The sequence below is a fragment of the Talpa occidentalis genome, unplaced genomic scaffold, assembly GCF_014898055.3.
Source record: "Talpa occidentalis isolate TD23 unplaced genomic scaffold, MPIMG_talOcc4v2.1 talOcc4.11, whole genome shotgun sequence".
Lineage (NCBI taxonomy): Eukaryota > Metazoa > Chordata > Mammalia > Eulipotyphla > Talpidae > Talpa > Talpa occidentalis.
Window position 1 is genome coordinate 1,594,743 of NW_023601104.1, and position 13,764 is coordinate 1,608,506.

General features: G+C 38.2%; 1 protein-coding gene across 4 annotated transcripts in view; it reads left to right on the forward strand.

The window, feature by feature from the left end:
* HMG20A (high mobility group 20A) overlaps nt 1–13,764 on the forward strand; it is a 73,503-nt gene that overhangs the window by 15,015 nt on the left and 44,724 nt on the right. The gene's annotated exons all lie outside the window — the stretch shown is intronic.

Genomic DNA, 13,764 nt, shown 5'->3' on the forward strand with positions numbered 1-13,764 from the left:
TCTCCTGCCACGCCCGTTGCTCCCCTGAGCAGTGTATTTCATCATTCTGCCTGTTCTACTTCCCGCCTGGCTCTGGTGAATTCTCTCATCCTCCCGCGCTTCTGACTGTACCCAGTGTTTGTATAAATAAATAAATAAATCTTAAAAAAAAAATTTGCCACCATATATGACTAAGTTTCTGAATTTCTTAATCCTCTGGGTGCTAATCTAACCTTCTTTTCGCTTTTAAATTGTAAATCATGACTCTAGAGCTAGTGGAAGCCTAAGGAATATTGAAGTTCTACAGGACTGTACAAATGTGATGCATTGTGGTTATAGTCAAGGTAATAAAGACTTAAATTACAGGGAACTCTGCCATATGTAGAAAGTTTTCCTGAGCTATTACTCAGTGTAGAACTATATTTTAAAAACATGGTAGAGTGGTTTTTATGTGTTTCTAAGGAGGGGAAAGAAGCAGTTTTTTTGGAAAGACAATGTCAGCTGCTAGTCATTTATTTCCTAGCCAAGCAAACTACTTAGAAAATTCTAATTGTCAGATTTCTTCTCCCTGGCATTTAATTGAAATCTTCCTCTGGTCATGTGTGATACTGAGGATAGTGTAAGAAATTCATTTATTGTACCAGGAAAGACTTCAAGTCAGCTGTATCTTTCTAGCTTTCAGCCTTTAATTATGTGTTGTCTCTTACTTGTTTAGCAGTTTTATCAAGTATCACCATCATTGGTAAAGAGTAAATGTATTGCTTATAATCTTTCCCTTCTGTGCCTCTACCACCATCATAGAATTATAATTAAGAGTTTAATTTTTATATAGATGAGTAAACCTTATCACACCATAAATTACAACTCAATTTTTGTAGCTTAATATATGTTATGTATTAAAATAATTATGGTACATAGGATTGGAATTGATCTCTCTTTGCATCTGTTATTCCAGCATGCACAGGGCAGATTCACTATCGATTCGGGCAGATGGATAAAGGAGAGCGCTGGAGCCCTCTGTGGCTTTTTCAGGCTTTAATGCTCTTTCTATGACAGTTGTTATGGGGCAAGCCCACAGGCTGGCAAGGCGGGGGGAGGGGGGAGCAGGAGGCTGGTAGACCTCCGAACCTCCCTCTCATCTTTACTCTTTGTCCTTTCTCTGGCATTCTCATGGGCCTGCCTCTCTGTAGTCACTAGTTTTCTCATAACATTTCCACCTTCACTGTGGTTTTCCTCCGTACTTACAGTGTCAGCTTCCAAGCTCAGCTGTGCTCACTCACCCCTGCCCATACTATGCACCATCAGGCAGGCATGTCCTGGGCCCACCTCCCAAGCGCCTCCTGCATGAGCACAATCAAGGCCGCAGGTGATAACCACAGAGGCCACTGGCGTAAAAGCCTGACCAATCTTCATTTACTCTACAATTGCTTTTTTTTATTTCAGACTATCCCCTCTAAAAGGGTAAAGAAAACATGTTAAACTGAGTGTATTCAACTCTAAGCTGGGCTTTAATGATTATTGTTTCAGTACTTAGTAAATATGCATAATGAAAAATAAATTGTAGCTGTAGCTATGAACTTACTTTGCTATGGTCTATAATTATCTGTTCTACACTCTGATCTCTTGGTCTTTGAAGCAAATCACATCACCCAAAACTTACAATCCACTTTACTATGATAGTGCTGGCATGTTTGGGGGCTGGAAGGAAAATTAAATTTTTTTTTTAAGATTGATTTATTTTTATACAAGAACCAGGGTACAGGCCAGATGCGTGGGAGGGTGAGAGGATTCACCAGAGACAGAGAGGGGAGCAGAACAGGCGGAGTGACAAAATACATTGCTGAGGATAGCAGCAGGTGAGACAGGAGAGGTCTGCTTCGCCATGTGGGATTCTCGCAGCTGGCCAGTACCGAACCCGCACTGTAGAGGCTGCAGACAGCTTCACAGTGCGGCACTCAACTGCCTGCGCCACCACAGAGGCCCTGAAGGGAGGTTAAAATTTATTTATTTTATTTTTTTTTACAAACGGATTCTTTTATTGGGTATCAGTGGTATTTGACAAGTAGTAGAGGTTACAAAATGAGTATCTCAGAAAAAGACAAAATCTCATTCTGTGACCTTAAAAATACACATTGAATTGTGCCAGTATTTTTAATAGTTGACTAATGTCCTTTTCACCCACATCAGCAGGATGTGTTACATCTGTCCGTCTATTTTGTACTAATGTTTTTTTTACAGGTTTTTTTTACAGGCTAATATTTTTAATTAGTACTTTTTTTAAAAGTTTTTTAATTAATATTTTATATAATTCTTACATCATTTTTCATTTTTGTGCAACGTATGCATTTTCATTTTGGTTATATTTCCCCATACATTTGCACACACACCCCTTATTTTGACTCTAGTCCTTCCTCTCCCCTTCCCTCCCCCCTCCCCCCATAGTGTGTCTCTGGTTCATAGTTGCTTGTTGATATTGATTTTCACTATGTATTAATTAGTCTTTTTCCTGGTCCCTTATTTAGGTTTTCTAAATTCCTGCTATGAGTGAGACCATCCGGTATTTTCCTTTTTCTTTCTGACTTATTTCGCTGAGCATGATCTCTTCCAGCTCCATCCATGTTGCTGCAAACTGCATGTGTTTATCTTTTTTGGTTGCTGAGCAATATTCCATTGTGTATATGCACCTCATCTTCTTGATCCAGTCATCTATTTTGGGGCATTTGGGTTGTTTCCATAGCTTAGTTATTGCAAATAGTGCTGCTATAAACATAGGCGTGCAGGTGCCCTTTGGAATTAATGTTTCTGTGTCCTTTGGGTAAATACCTAGGAGTGGAATTGCTGGATCGTATGGAAGCTCTATGTTTAGTAGGTCAAGAAATCTCCACACAGCTCTCCATAGTGGTTGGACCAGTTTGCACTCCCACCAACAGTGCAGGAGAGTTCCTTTTTCTCCACATCCTCGCCAACATTTGTTGTTGCTGGTTTTTTTAATATGTGCCATTCTCACTGGTGTGAGATGGTGTCTCATTGTAGTTTTGATTTGCATTTCCCTGATTACAAGTGATGTTGAAGATTTTTTCATGTCTGTTGGCCATTTGCATTTCCTCTTTGGAGAAGCTCTTCTGCCCATTTTTTGACTGGATTATTTACTTTGTTTTTGTTGAGTCTCATCAGCTCTTTGTAGATTTTTGTGATCAGTCCTTTATCATTAGTGTTGTGTGCAAAAATTTTCAGGGAGATTAAAATTTAACTGGCATCGTGGATCTCAGTTTAACTTCTACCTTACTTGATAATGCATATGTAATAATACTTTAGGGCACTCACTCAAGAGGTTTTGGAATTGGTTGCAACAGAAATGAATTGCAGAAGGAAAGATAGATAATGTAATTAAGAGTTATGGAAAAGACTAGAAATTACTCTAATAACCTGCTAATTTGAAGACCTAAACCATGCATTTAAATGTGTACTGTGGGGCCTCCCCGGTGGCGCAGTGGTTGAGCACTGGGTTGCGAAGCTGCACGAGGCCTCTGCGGCGCCGGTTCGATCCCCGGCTGCTCCCCGGCCACCGAAGGAGGGTCCCACATGGCACGCAGACCTCTCCTGCCGCCCGCTGCTCCCCTCAGCAATGTACTTTGGTTCTTCTGCCTGCTCTGCTCCCCGCTCTGGCTCTGGTGAATTCTCTCACCCTCCCGCGCTTCTGACTGTACCCAGTGCATGTATAAACAAAACAAACAAACAAATAAATAAATAAAGCATGCCTCTATTAAAAAAAAAATAAAATTTAAAAAATAAAAAAATAAAAAATAAATGTGTACTGTGGAAAATCATCTTCTGTCTTTGAAAACTAAGACATACATAATTAGTGTTTTACTTTAGACTGATCACTGGCAGCTGTGTTGTGGCGGCAGGAAGGACCAGTAGGAGGCTACTACAGCAGTCAGGTCAAGAAAAATGAAGACTTTAACTGAGATCATAATAACAGGAACACAGAATTAACTGGGCTTGGTAAAGGGTTGAATCTAATGAGAAGGGAAGGCAGGGCAAATGCAAAGAGGACTACCAGGTTTATAGCCTGAGTGAGTTGATTACCCTCAACTGAAATAGAAAACAAGGGAGGTGGAACAGATTTTGAGGGATGATTACATGTCTGGTTTTGTATGTGTTGGGGATATGTATGTTGCACCGAAAAAAAAGATACCTCTTGGTGATTTGAGATGCAAGGCTGGTATTCAGAGTTGGATATAGATGTCATTGATAACCATAGTTGTTAAGCAGAGGGACTGAGCAGTCACTAGGAACACATTTCGAGAAGAGGGCTGAAGGCTGAAAGGGTACTAAAGAGCTAAGGAGAAACACAAGGGTGATTATATAGAAAATTTTGCAAGAAGAGGAATATTTGCAGCATCAACTGCAAGTTAGAAACCAATTGAAATAGGCAATGTAGAAATCACTTGTATCTGGGGATAGTTAGATTGAGTTAGGGACAGAAAAGTAGGTTACTGGGGGTTTCCGATTGAGTGGGTAACCCCAGTTACTAGACTAATCCTTCAAGCAGTTTGATCACAAAGAAAAGGTAAGTGAACAGGCAATGGTTAGAAGGAAAGTAGTAGAAATTGAGGGTTTTGTTATGAATATTGTTTGTTTTCTATTTTAGAAATAGTATATTGGAAGGAAAAAGAAATAGTCATTGTTGCAAAAGAGGTTAAAATGGTAGTAAACCACAGTCAAAGAATGAGGCGGCTATGCAGGGCACATGTCTTCCGTGGAGAAAACAAATACTTACATAAGAAATTGCAGCATGAAGTGGTGAGATTGCTGAGAGCAGAGTTTAAGTGCCTAATGTAAAATGAATAAAAAGAGGGCTCGTAGCTCTAAAGAAGTTGAGAAAAGTTTGATATCAAAAGCTAAACCTCAGTCGACATCCTCCTGCATTTATGTCTCTACTGTGTGAATCAGTGCATCACTGAGAAGTGAAACCTAACAAGCCTTGAGTTCATTATTACTTTCATTGTCTGTAGGATTTCCCTTGTCCAGGCTGATGACCTTGCTGTAGGCGTTTAACCCATCCGTGTTTCTATGCCAACGCCACAGAAATACCAGCTTCATGGCACCTTTTCTCTTAGCACAACCATACAAGAATTTCTCAGATTACAGTAAAACTGCTGTAAATTTTATACTCCTTTACATTCATTTTGTTCTGCCTCAAAACTTCCACATTATTATGAAATAAATGCATTTTAACTTTCATAATTCGTTTTGCAGGTAGTCTAGCTCCAAATAATACTGAGTCTGTCTTGATTATTTTTGTAGTCTTTGAGGCTGTAACAGTATAAGGGCAGTCATAGATACAACTTGATCGTATAGGCAAATGATTAGTGTTTGCCTTATTAAACAGAAGGCCTGAATACTATTAAAATATACTCACATTGCATGTGACCAAAAGAACTCATTCTGGTTTTATATTTATCTCCTAAACTTTGATTCCATCACACTTTTAAATACTTTAAAATACACAATTCCACGAATTCTTCACTTAGCCCTTTGAGGTTAGGGAAATGCTTTTACATTTGTTCATGAAATCCCTTATGAATCATTGCTTTAGGCATAAGCAGTACTTTTCCATGTATTCATCCTTATTCCCAGTGTACAGGTCAGAATGATCACATTTGATTTATTTTTTTGTCTAAGAATACACTTTTCATCTTCCAAAGTCTAAACATCTAGCAGTAAGCATTCTTCAAGTGTGAGTATCTTTCATGAGGAACTCTGGTATTCTAAGGTGTATTGAGAGGTATCCCTTCCTGTTCTCATAAGCATACAGATGTGGCCAGTTGTATTCTGTAAGTATTGGCACACATTTAAAATTCATATCTTGAGTACAAGCTGGATATCCACTCACATTAAAGCATAACTTTAGAAAACTTAAGTTGAAAAAAAGTTCAGCAGAGGTGTAGAGAAAGAGGCCAATGAAAGAAATATGGGCTATTAAAACTTTAGAATCTTATTTTTTTAAAGAGTTGAAAGGAATCTCAGCAGTCATCAGATACATTTTGGGATAACTTAGGCGATATGATATAGAAAAGGAAGCACAGCTGTCCTATATGCCCCCAAAAGAATAGAATAAAATCTAATGGAAGCTTCTTGATCTGTGGTTTGTGATAAAGAAAAATCTTCTAAATGGCCAGAGCTGTTCAGAAATAGGAGTAGACATCCGCCCAGAGACATTCAGGGGCTGAGTCAGATATATAGTTGGACCCAGTAACTTTGGGGGATTTTCCAGTCCTGGCATTCTGATCTTTTAACTTTTTAAAACTGCAGTATAGACAGTGAAGTGCACAGTCTTAAATGTACAGTCAGTGAGTCTTTACATGTGCACCTGTGCTCATTTCCAGCACTTCAGGAGGCTCTCTAGTTCATACCCTCTCACCCCAGCACAGATAACCACGATTCTGATTTCTGTCACCAAAGAGTAGTTCTGCTTGTTCTTAAACGTCACAAAAAGTAGATTCACAGAATATTGACTTTCATGGGTCTGGCTTTTTTTGTTCACCATTATGTCTATGAGATGCATCTGTGTTGCATGCAACAGTAGCCCAATATGTGTAGTAGCCCACTGGTTTCATTGTAGGGCTCTATCATAGTATATCCATGCCACTGTTCATGGACACATGGCTCGGTTCCACTTTGCAGCTGTTATTAAAGGTTCTATGGACATTCTTATATGTGTCTTTTCATGGACATCTGCATTCATTTCTCTAAGATACATTGTTAGGATGTAATGGTATTCCTGGTATTCTTGGGTCATTTGAAAGACTTACTGATATTTTAGCAGTTACTGCGTGAGTGATTGTGCCCATTAAATTTCCACTACCAACATACAAGAATTTCATTTCCTCCTTCCTTGCCAACATTTTGTATAGTCAGGTGGGTTGTTTTGTTTTGTTTTAGCCCTTTAGTATTTTTCTGTGGTTATTGATCATTTGGATAGTTTCCTTTTGTGTAGTAATTGTGTTATTTTTAGCCCTTTAAAAAAATTGGAGTTAACTTACTGGTTTCTAGGAGTTCTTTACATACTCTGAGTATGAGTCTTCAGGGGACTTACTAATTACAAATATAATTTCCCTTTCTATGACTTACTTTTCCAATATTTTAACAGAGCCTTGATGAACAAGATGTTCTTAATTTTAGTGAGCCCCAGTTTATCATTTTTTGCACTGTGGTTTAGTGCTTTTTATATCCTCTTAAGGTTCTTTTTATTTCCTAGCCCTCAATCATGAAAACATTTGGATTAATATTTAAATTGCGATACTAAGTTAGATAATGATAAACTTTCATTGGTTTACACAAACAAAAAGAAATAAATGGATAAAATTCTACTGTTTTCTCCTATAATTTAATTCTTAAATGTTCACCCTTGCCTGTGGATAAGTAGATGGTCGTAATGACACTAAATCTGAAGTTTACTCACTGTGAAGGTGTCGCGATACACTTGGTTATTGCTATGGCAATGTCCGTGGCTTTATTTTTTCCCTAATTCATGCTGCTTGTCTAGAGTAAGTTGACCAGGGGACTATGCTTATTTTTATCGCTTAGGCGACCAGGCTGACCTCAACGTCATTGTAATATATACTTTAATGATCACTGTAGTAGTGGGAGGGGAATGTGGAAAATTTCTTATGCACTCACTCTTAAACTTTCTGTTTAGAAGTGTTATATCTGCCATGAGTTCACTTATGAATTCCATGGGCCTTACCTAATTTTTGTTTGTTTGTTTGTTTGTTTTTAAGATTTATTTATTTATTTATACAAGCACTGGGTACAATCAGAAGCGCAGGAAGGTGAGAGAATTCACCAGAGCCAGAGGGGAGAGCAGAGCAGGCAGAAGGACCGAAGCACACTGCTGAGGGGAGCAGCGGGCGGCAGGAGAGGTCTGCGCACCATGTGGGACCCTCGCTGGTGGCCGGGGATCAAACCAGCGCTGTAGAGGCTGCGGGCTGCTGCACCACCGGGGAGGCCCAAGATTTTTTTTTTTTTTTTAAGATTTATTTATTTTTGCATACAAGAACTGGGGCGTAGACCAGAGGTGCAGGGTGTGAGAGGATTCACCAGAGACAGAGAGGGGAGCAGAACAGGCACACTGACTGAAATACACTGCTGAGGGCAAAGCAGACGAGACAGGAGAGGTCTGCTGCACTGTGTGGGTAGGTCCCTGGCAGGGGATCACATTAGTGCTGCAGTGGCTGAGGATAACTTCATAGTGCTGAGACTTAACCCTTTGCGCCACCAGGGAGGCCCCCCAGCCTTGCCTAATTTTAGAGGCCATGCGGAAATATAATCTTACCATTCCTAAAAGGAGAACTGAAAATATATGTAATGACTGAATGAAAAGAACTGTAATGACTATCACAGTTTACTTAGGCTACTTACCCTCTCCGTGGATCTTTGTTCACTAAAAAATAGAGGCTAATGGTAGCATCTACCTCATCTTGGAAATTAAAGGGGAGACTACATGTAAAACTCGCTACCTGGTACCTAGTAAACCGAACAAGCATTTGCTGCCATTACTGCTATCATTATTGTTATAGGTTCTTACTATATGACTATATGATTAATTCTTCAACTCCTGCAGTAGATACTACTATTATTATTTTGTACAAATGTGAAAACTTGGGTTCAGAGATATGAGCTAACTTGCCCATGCTCCACAACTAAATAATAAAAAGTGGGATTTGAATCCAGGCAGACTGGTTTCAAAACCTTCAGTATTAACCATGACTCCCTCCCAGATAGCAAAGAAATATTAACAAAAGAATCAAGAAATGCAGATAGTATTTAGAGAACTCTCTGCGTGTACATATATGTTAATGGTTATGATCTTATATTGAATTTCTAATATATTCCTGTTTACTTCTAATTTGTAAAAATATTTCTAGTTCATATCCTTTAATTAATTGTACTATTTCATGGTGTTCTGTCATCATCTGACAGCTAAACAGAGTTAGAATTGATTTTGTCCCTATTAACAGATGAAGAAACTTGGGCTAGAGCGATTTAGTGATCCTAGAAGACACAGCTAGTTGCAGAGGAGGCATAGACTGAACTTACAGTCATGCTTTCTACCGTCAGTTCAGAGCACTTCCTGTTACCTCAAATAAGCTGAAGTGCCCTGAAGCTAATTTGAGCTTTATCAAATTCCTTTATCAGAAATTTGAAGTGCTTTAGTGTTTTCCCAAAAATTTTTGAGTGAATTTGTTAAAAAAAAAAAAAAACAAACCTGTAATTGTATTTTTTTCCTCACATTGGTACCTCTTGATTTTAACTTCAACTTTATCTTTTAAATATTCTAACGTTATTAAATGCCCGGAAACAAATTATAATATTTGGAGAGACTTTGTAATAAGAATAAATGCCTCCAGAGAAGACAGAGATGTTTTTACAAATTAGGAAAAATATTGTAGTGATGAGCCTTTTCATCTGAAACCATATTTCTGAAGGGAAACCATATTTCCGTGGAATTAGAAATGGATCAAATATCTTACTTTTGAGATATATCTCAAGATTTATTAACAAAAAAGTAAAATGACAACTTATAAAAAGCTTGTTACTTTCCTACTGGTGACACAAATGTACATTTATAAACCTCAGATATATTATAATTTTCAGAATTAAACCTTTTAAGGAAATGACAAACCATATTAAGCTCTTAGTCATGGTCTGTTTTCCCATAATTAAATGGGGTTTGTGTATGATAATTGCAGTATATTGTCATTTAATTCCATCTGGGGGGGGGGAAAGGATATTAAATTGAATTAACCACATATTTCTAACCAATAATAGGTATTTCTCATTTTCCTGCTTTATAGGAGAGAAGGAACAGGAAGTCACAACACTCCTTTTTCTCTCAGTATCAAAATTTTGTCAGTTTTCTGTCAGAAAGATGAACCTAATTTGGGCTGTGTGGTATTGCACTCAGAAGGAAATATATTATTGTATTGAGAACATATCATACTTCCCCTGGTTGCCTCTAGTCTCAAATGTTCATTTATGTGTTAAAATAAATGTTGTTTTATAAAACCAAATGTGGAATTTAAATTAATTTTTAATATAAAGCACAAAATTTATAAACCATTGCTCTCATACTGTTCCTGCTAGACATGTTACTCTGCTCTGCCTTATAGAGCTAATTCTGATTTGAGAGAGAATAGAATTTATCATTGAAAATTATCTCTAAGCTCCCTTTCAGCAATAAATCAGAAACTCCTCTAATGATGTACTTTCTCTAGAGGGGAAAAGCTTTATGTGGAGTCAAAATATTTAAGAAGAAAATATATTCGTGTGCTGCATGTGCAATTAAAATTTTATTTTACAAAGTATGATTCTTGATGGTTCTGTTAAGTGGTGTGACCATGTTACTGAACATTGGGTTGTTAAAACAAAGTTTATAGAGTAATTACTTATAATTCCACCACCCTAACATAATTTGAAAGTTTGGTGTGTTTCCCTCCAATTTTTTTGTCTAATGTGTCTGTTGTTTTGATATAATCTATGTACTTTCCTGTAGGTATATTTCATTGAAAACATTGCAACATAATTAGCAAAAATAGCCTTCACATTCTTTCATTTTGTTTGCAGTGCATACAGAGAAACATTTATTTAATCCTTCAATACCTTTTTAAGTTAAGTATAAAGGGCATTAGCCCCATTATACATATGAGGGTGTAGAAAGCAGACAAGCATATAATGCCCTTACTTGATGCTGTAGTGTATTTCTGCTCTCTACAGAAGTACTTACTAACTGGGGCAAGTGGGTCTATTTAATGTAGAAAGAAGAGCAAAATAAATCATTCTGCAAATTATTTTTCCTGGTACCTAGTCCTGCCACTGGACAGTGAGTCTTTGAACAGCAATAGAGTTTTAATAAATAAACACCAAGAGTCTTAGGTGATTTAATCTGTTTATTCCTCCGAGTTACAGCTAATAAGGTTTTAAGCTTATTTTTTGTTTCACTGAAAACAAAGAAAACATAAAATCAGTAGTTTATAAACCAGGAAGATTACATCTAACTGCTTGGTCTAAATTGTCTTGGTAGGATGAGAGCCTGGAGGCTCTGTGTATGAGGGAGGGAGCCTTATCACATTGAGTGGGGTATTTAAAAGGAAATGTGTTCCTAGGAAATTGGTCTTCTGGAGCTTTAAATAGGTCAAATTTTAATTCTGTGGCTGTCTGGTTTATTTTCTGCAGTCCTGAGCTTTGTCAGCTTTAGGATCAAGAGCAGAATATAACTAAGTCATTCTGAATTTTAAGTTTTCTCTCAATTTTTTTTTAAAGATTTATTTATTTATTTATTTGTACAAGCACTGGGTACTGTCAGAAGCGCGGGAGGGTGAGAGAATTCACCTGAGCCAGAACGGGGAGCAGAGCAGGCAGAAGGACCGAAGTACACTGCTGAGGGGAGCAGCGGGCGGCAGGGGAGGTCTGCGTGCCATGTGGGACCCTCCTCCGGTGGCCAGGGAACAGCCGGGGATCGAACTGGCGCCGCAGAGGCTGCGGGCAGCTTCGCAACCCAGCGCTCAACCGCTGCGCCACCAGGGAGGCCCTTCTCTCAATTTAAACTGTTCTGTTAAACACATTGAAATGTGCCTATTTGTTTTGTGAGGAAAACTGAATTTCTTTTTCCTGTAGAGAAAACCATTTATTGCTTTGCCTCCCTGTAACTTTTGGCTGAAGAAATTTCCCTGCTACTCAAAGCTGTCGTTTTCTTTTAGAAATTCTTCCATGGAAGAGAATTTAATTTTTAAGTCAGTTGATTGAAATGAAAAAGACTCTGATGGGATCTTTTTCCTTTTATTACACTGTAGTTTTTAGAAATTATCTCCACTTTTCCTTCTTGTGCATGTCATCCTTTACTTTCAGTACTCTTTGCCTTTTGAAAGGTAAAAGGCTTGGAAGTTATTACCCATCACTGAAGTGAACGTTCTTTCCATATCTTCATTGTTTCATAGCTGCAGGTTTGACTGAAGAGAGCAGTGTGAAATCTAAGGAAATGGATGAAACCAGTGAGGACCCTTGTCTTGCAACTGTTAGCTACTAAGTTTTTGTTTGGGTGGGGATTCTAGAGATCTCTGTTGCTCTGCTTTCTCACCTGTTGCTTTCCTCAGACTCTGGGTTTGAATCATGTTGCTCTAGAGCTAACTTAGAAAGGAATTCTGTAACTTCCTAAGGTGAGCCTGGATTCCAAACCTGTGAGTATCTGAACTAAGCATTCTTTCTCAGCTGTTTACTCAGCTGGTGTGTTCTTATTTTCTTCAGATCTCAATTGCATCTGTGAATTTATTATTTTAATTAGTGGTTATCTTAGTTTGCCACCCCATCAGGCCAACTCATCTCACTCTCTTCCCCCTTTTTCTCTTAGATTTATATAAGTAAATAAATACTTTATACACATTAGCCACCTCCACCTTTACATTCTTTTTTTCCATTTGTCCTTCTGATGTCTACTGCAGTGTGACTATAAAAGGATAGGAATTTTGGTTAAATTTATTTACCCTGTGTCTTTGATGTCTAACACAGTGACATATAAGCTGTGAAAAGCATTGTTTTTTTGCTTTTTAAAAGCCTCATTTCCCCTTAATAAGTATAAAGTTACTCTGTTCTGTCCTGCCCTCCATGAGAATCACCAAGGAACAGTTATAAAGTATACATATGTATCTTCATCAGGCAAAAATATTGACTCTCTGTACTTTGTATAATTAATTGCTTCTTTTTTCCCCAAATGTTAAGCTAAATTTTAAGATTGAATATCACTGAAAGTACCTTTTCATTTATCATATGGCCTCCCAGACAGAGTGTGCCCATCTGGCATCTCTCACACCCTCCTGCCTCACACACGCCCACCTTTTTACTGCTTCATAGTACACCAGTGTCCCAGGAAATTGTTTGGGAACGTACACTAAGGAAGTCATGCCAAGTTTTATTTGACTCTTAGTTCAAATGCTGATCTAGAAGTTGTCTTACTTGGGCAGTTATCACCTTGTTTACTAATAATAAAAGTAGTGCTTGAATAGACTGTGAGGAGGGGCAACTTGGGACCCACTGGCACCATGAAAGAGTCAAATAGGTGGACTCTGACCTCAAAAGTCAACACCCACCTTGTAAAATAACAAATTTTGCTTCAGTAGAGAAAAGTGCTTACTATTTTTCCTGTGTTCTCACTGTGCTGCACTACCTGATACAAAACACCATTTCTGGGTATCTGAGGGTTTCCCCACCTCAGAACACACGGTGTGTCCTAGTGATAACAAGTTTCCGTCAGAGGATTCCGTTGAGGGAGAGATGCATATACAGTGGTCACATGATCTAGAAAGATATCTGAACTATGCCCAGTTTCTTTTGATGATACAGTACCTCTGTATTTCTTAGAAAATGACTCGAAGTTTGTAAAACTTTCCCAGAAATCATAAACAAAGATGAACGATATATGTTTGCATCTAACTCGGGCCATTTTTCATTGTTCTTTGAGTACAAGGTCCCTAGACCAGGGAAGCGAACAGTCTTTCAGATTCTGTACAGCAAAGCTACACGCCACTGAACACCAACACAGTCTTGGTCACACAGTAAAGGTGCTCAACAGATGTTTGTTGTTGAAATATAAACTCCATAAATACAAACTGGATTATTTCTTTCTTTGGTTTCTCTCTCAACTCTCTCTCTCTGTCTGTCTGTCTCTCTCTCGTACACACACACATACACACACGGGGTGAGGGGGGATACACACACAAACTTCCA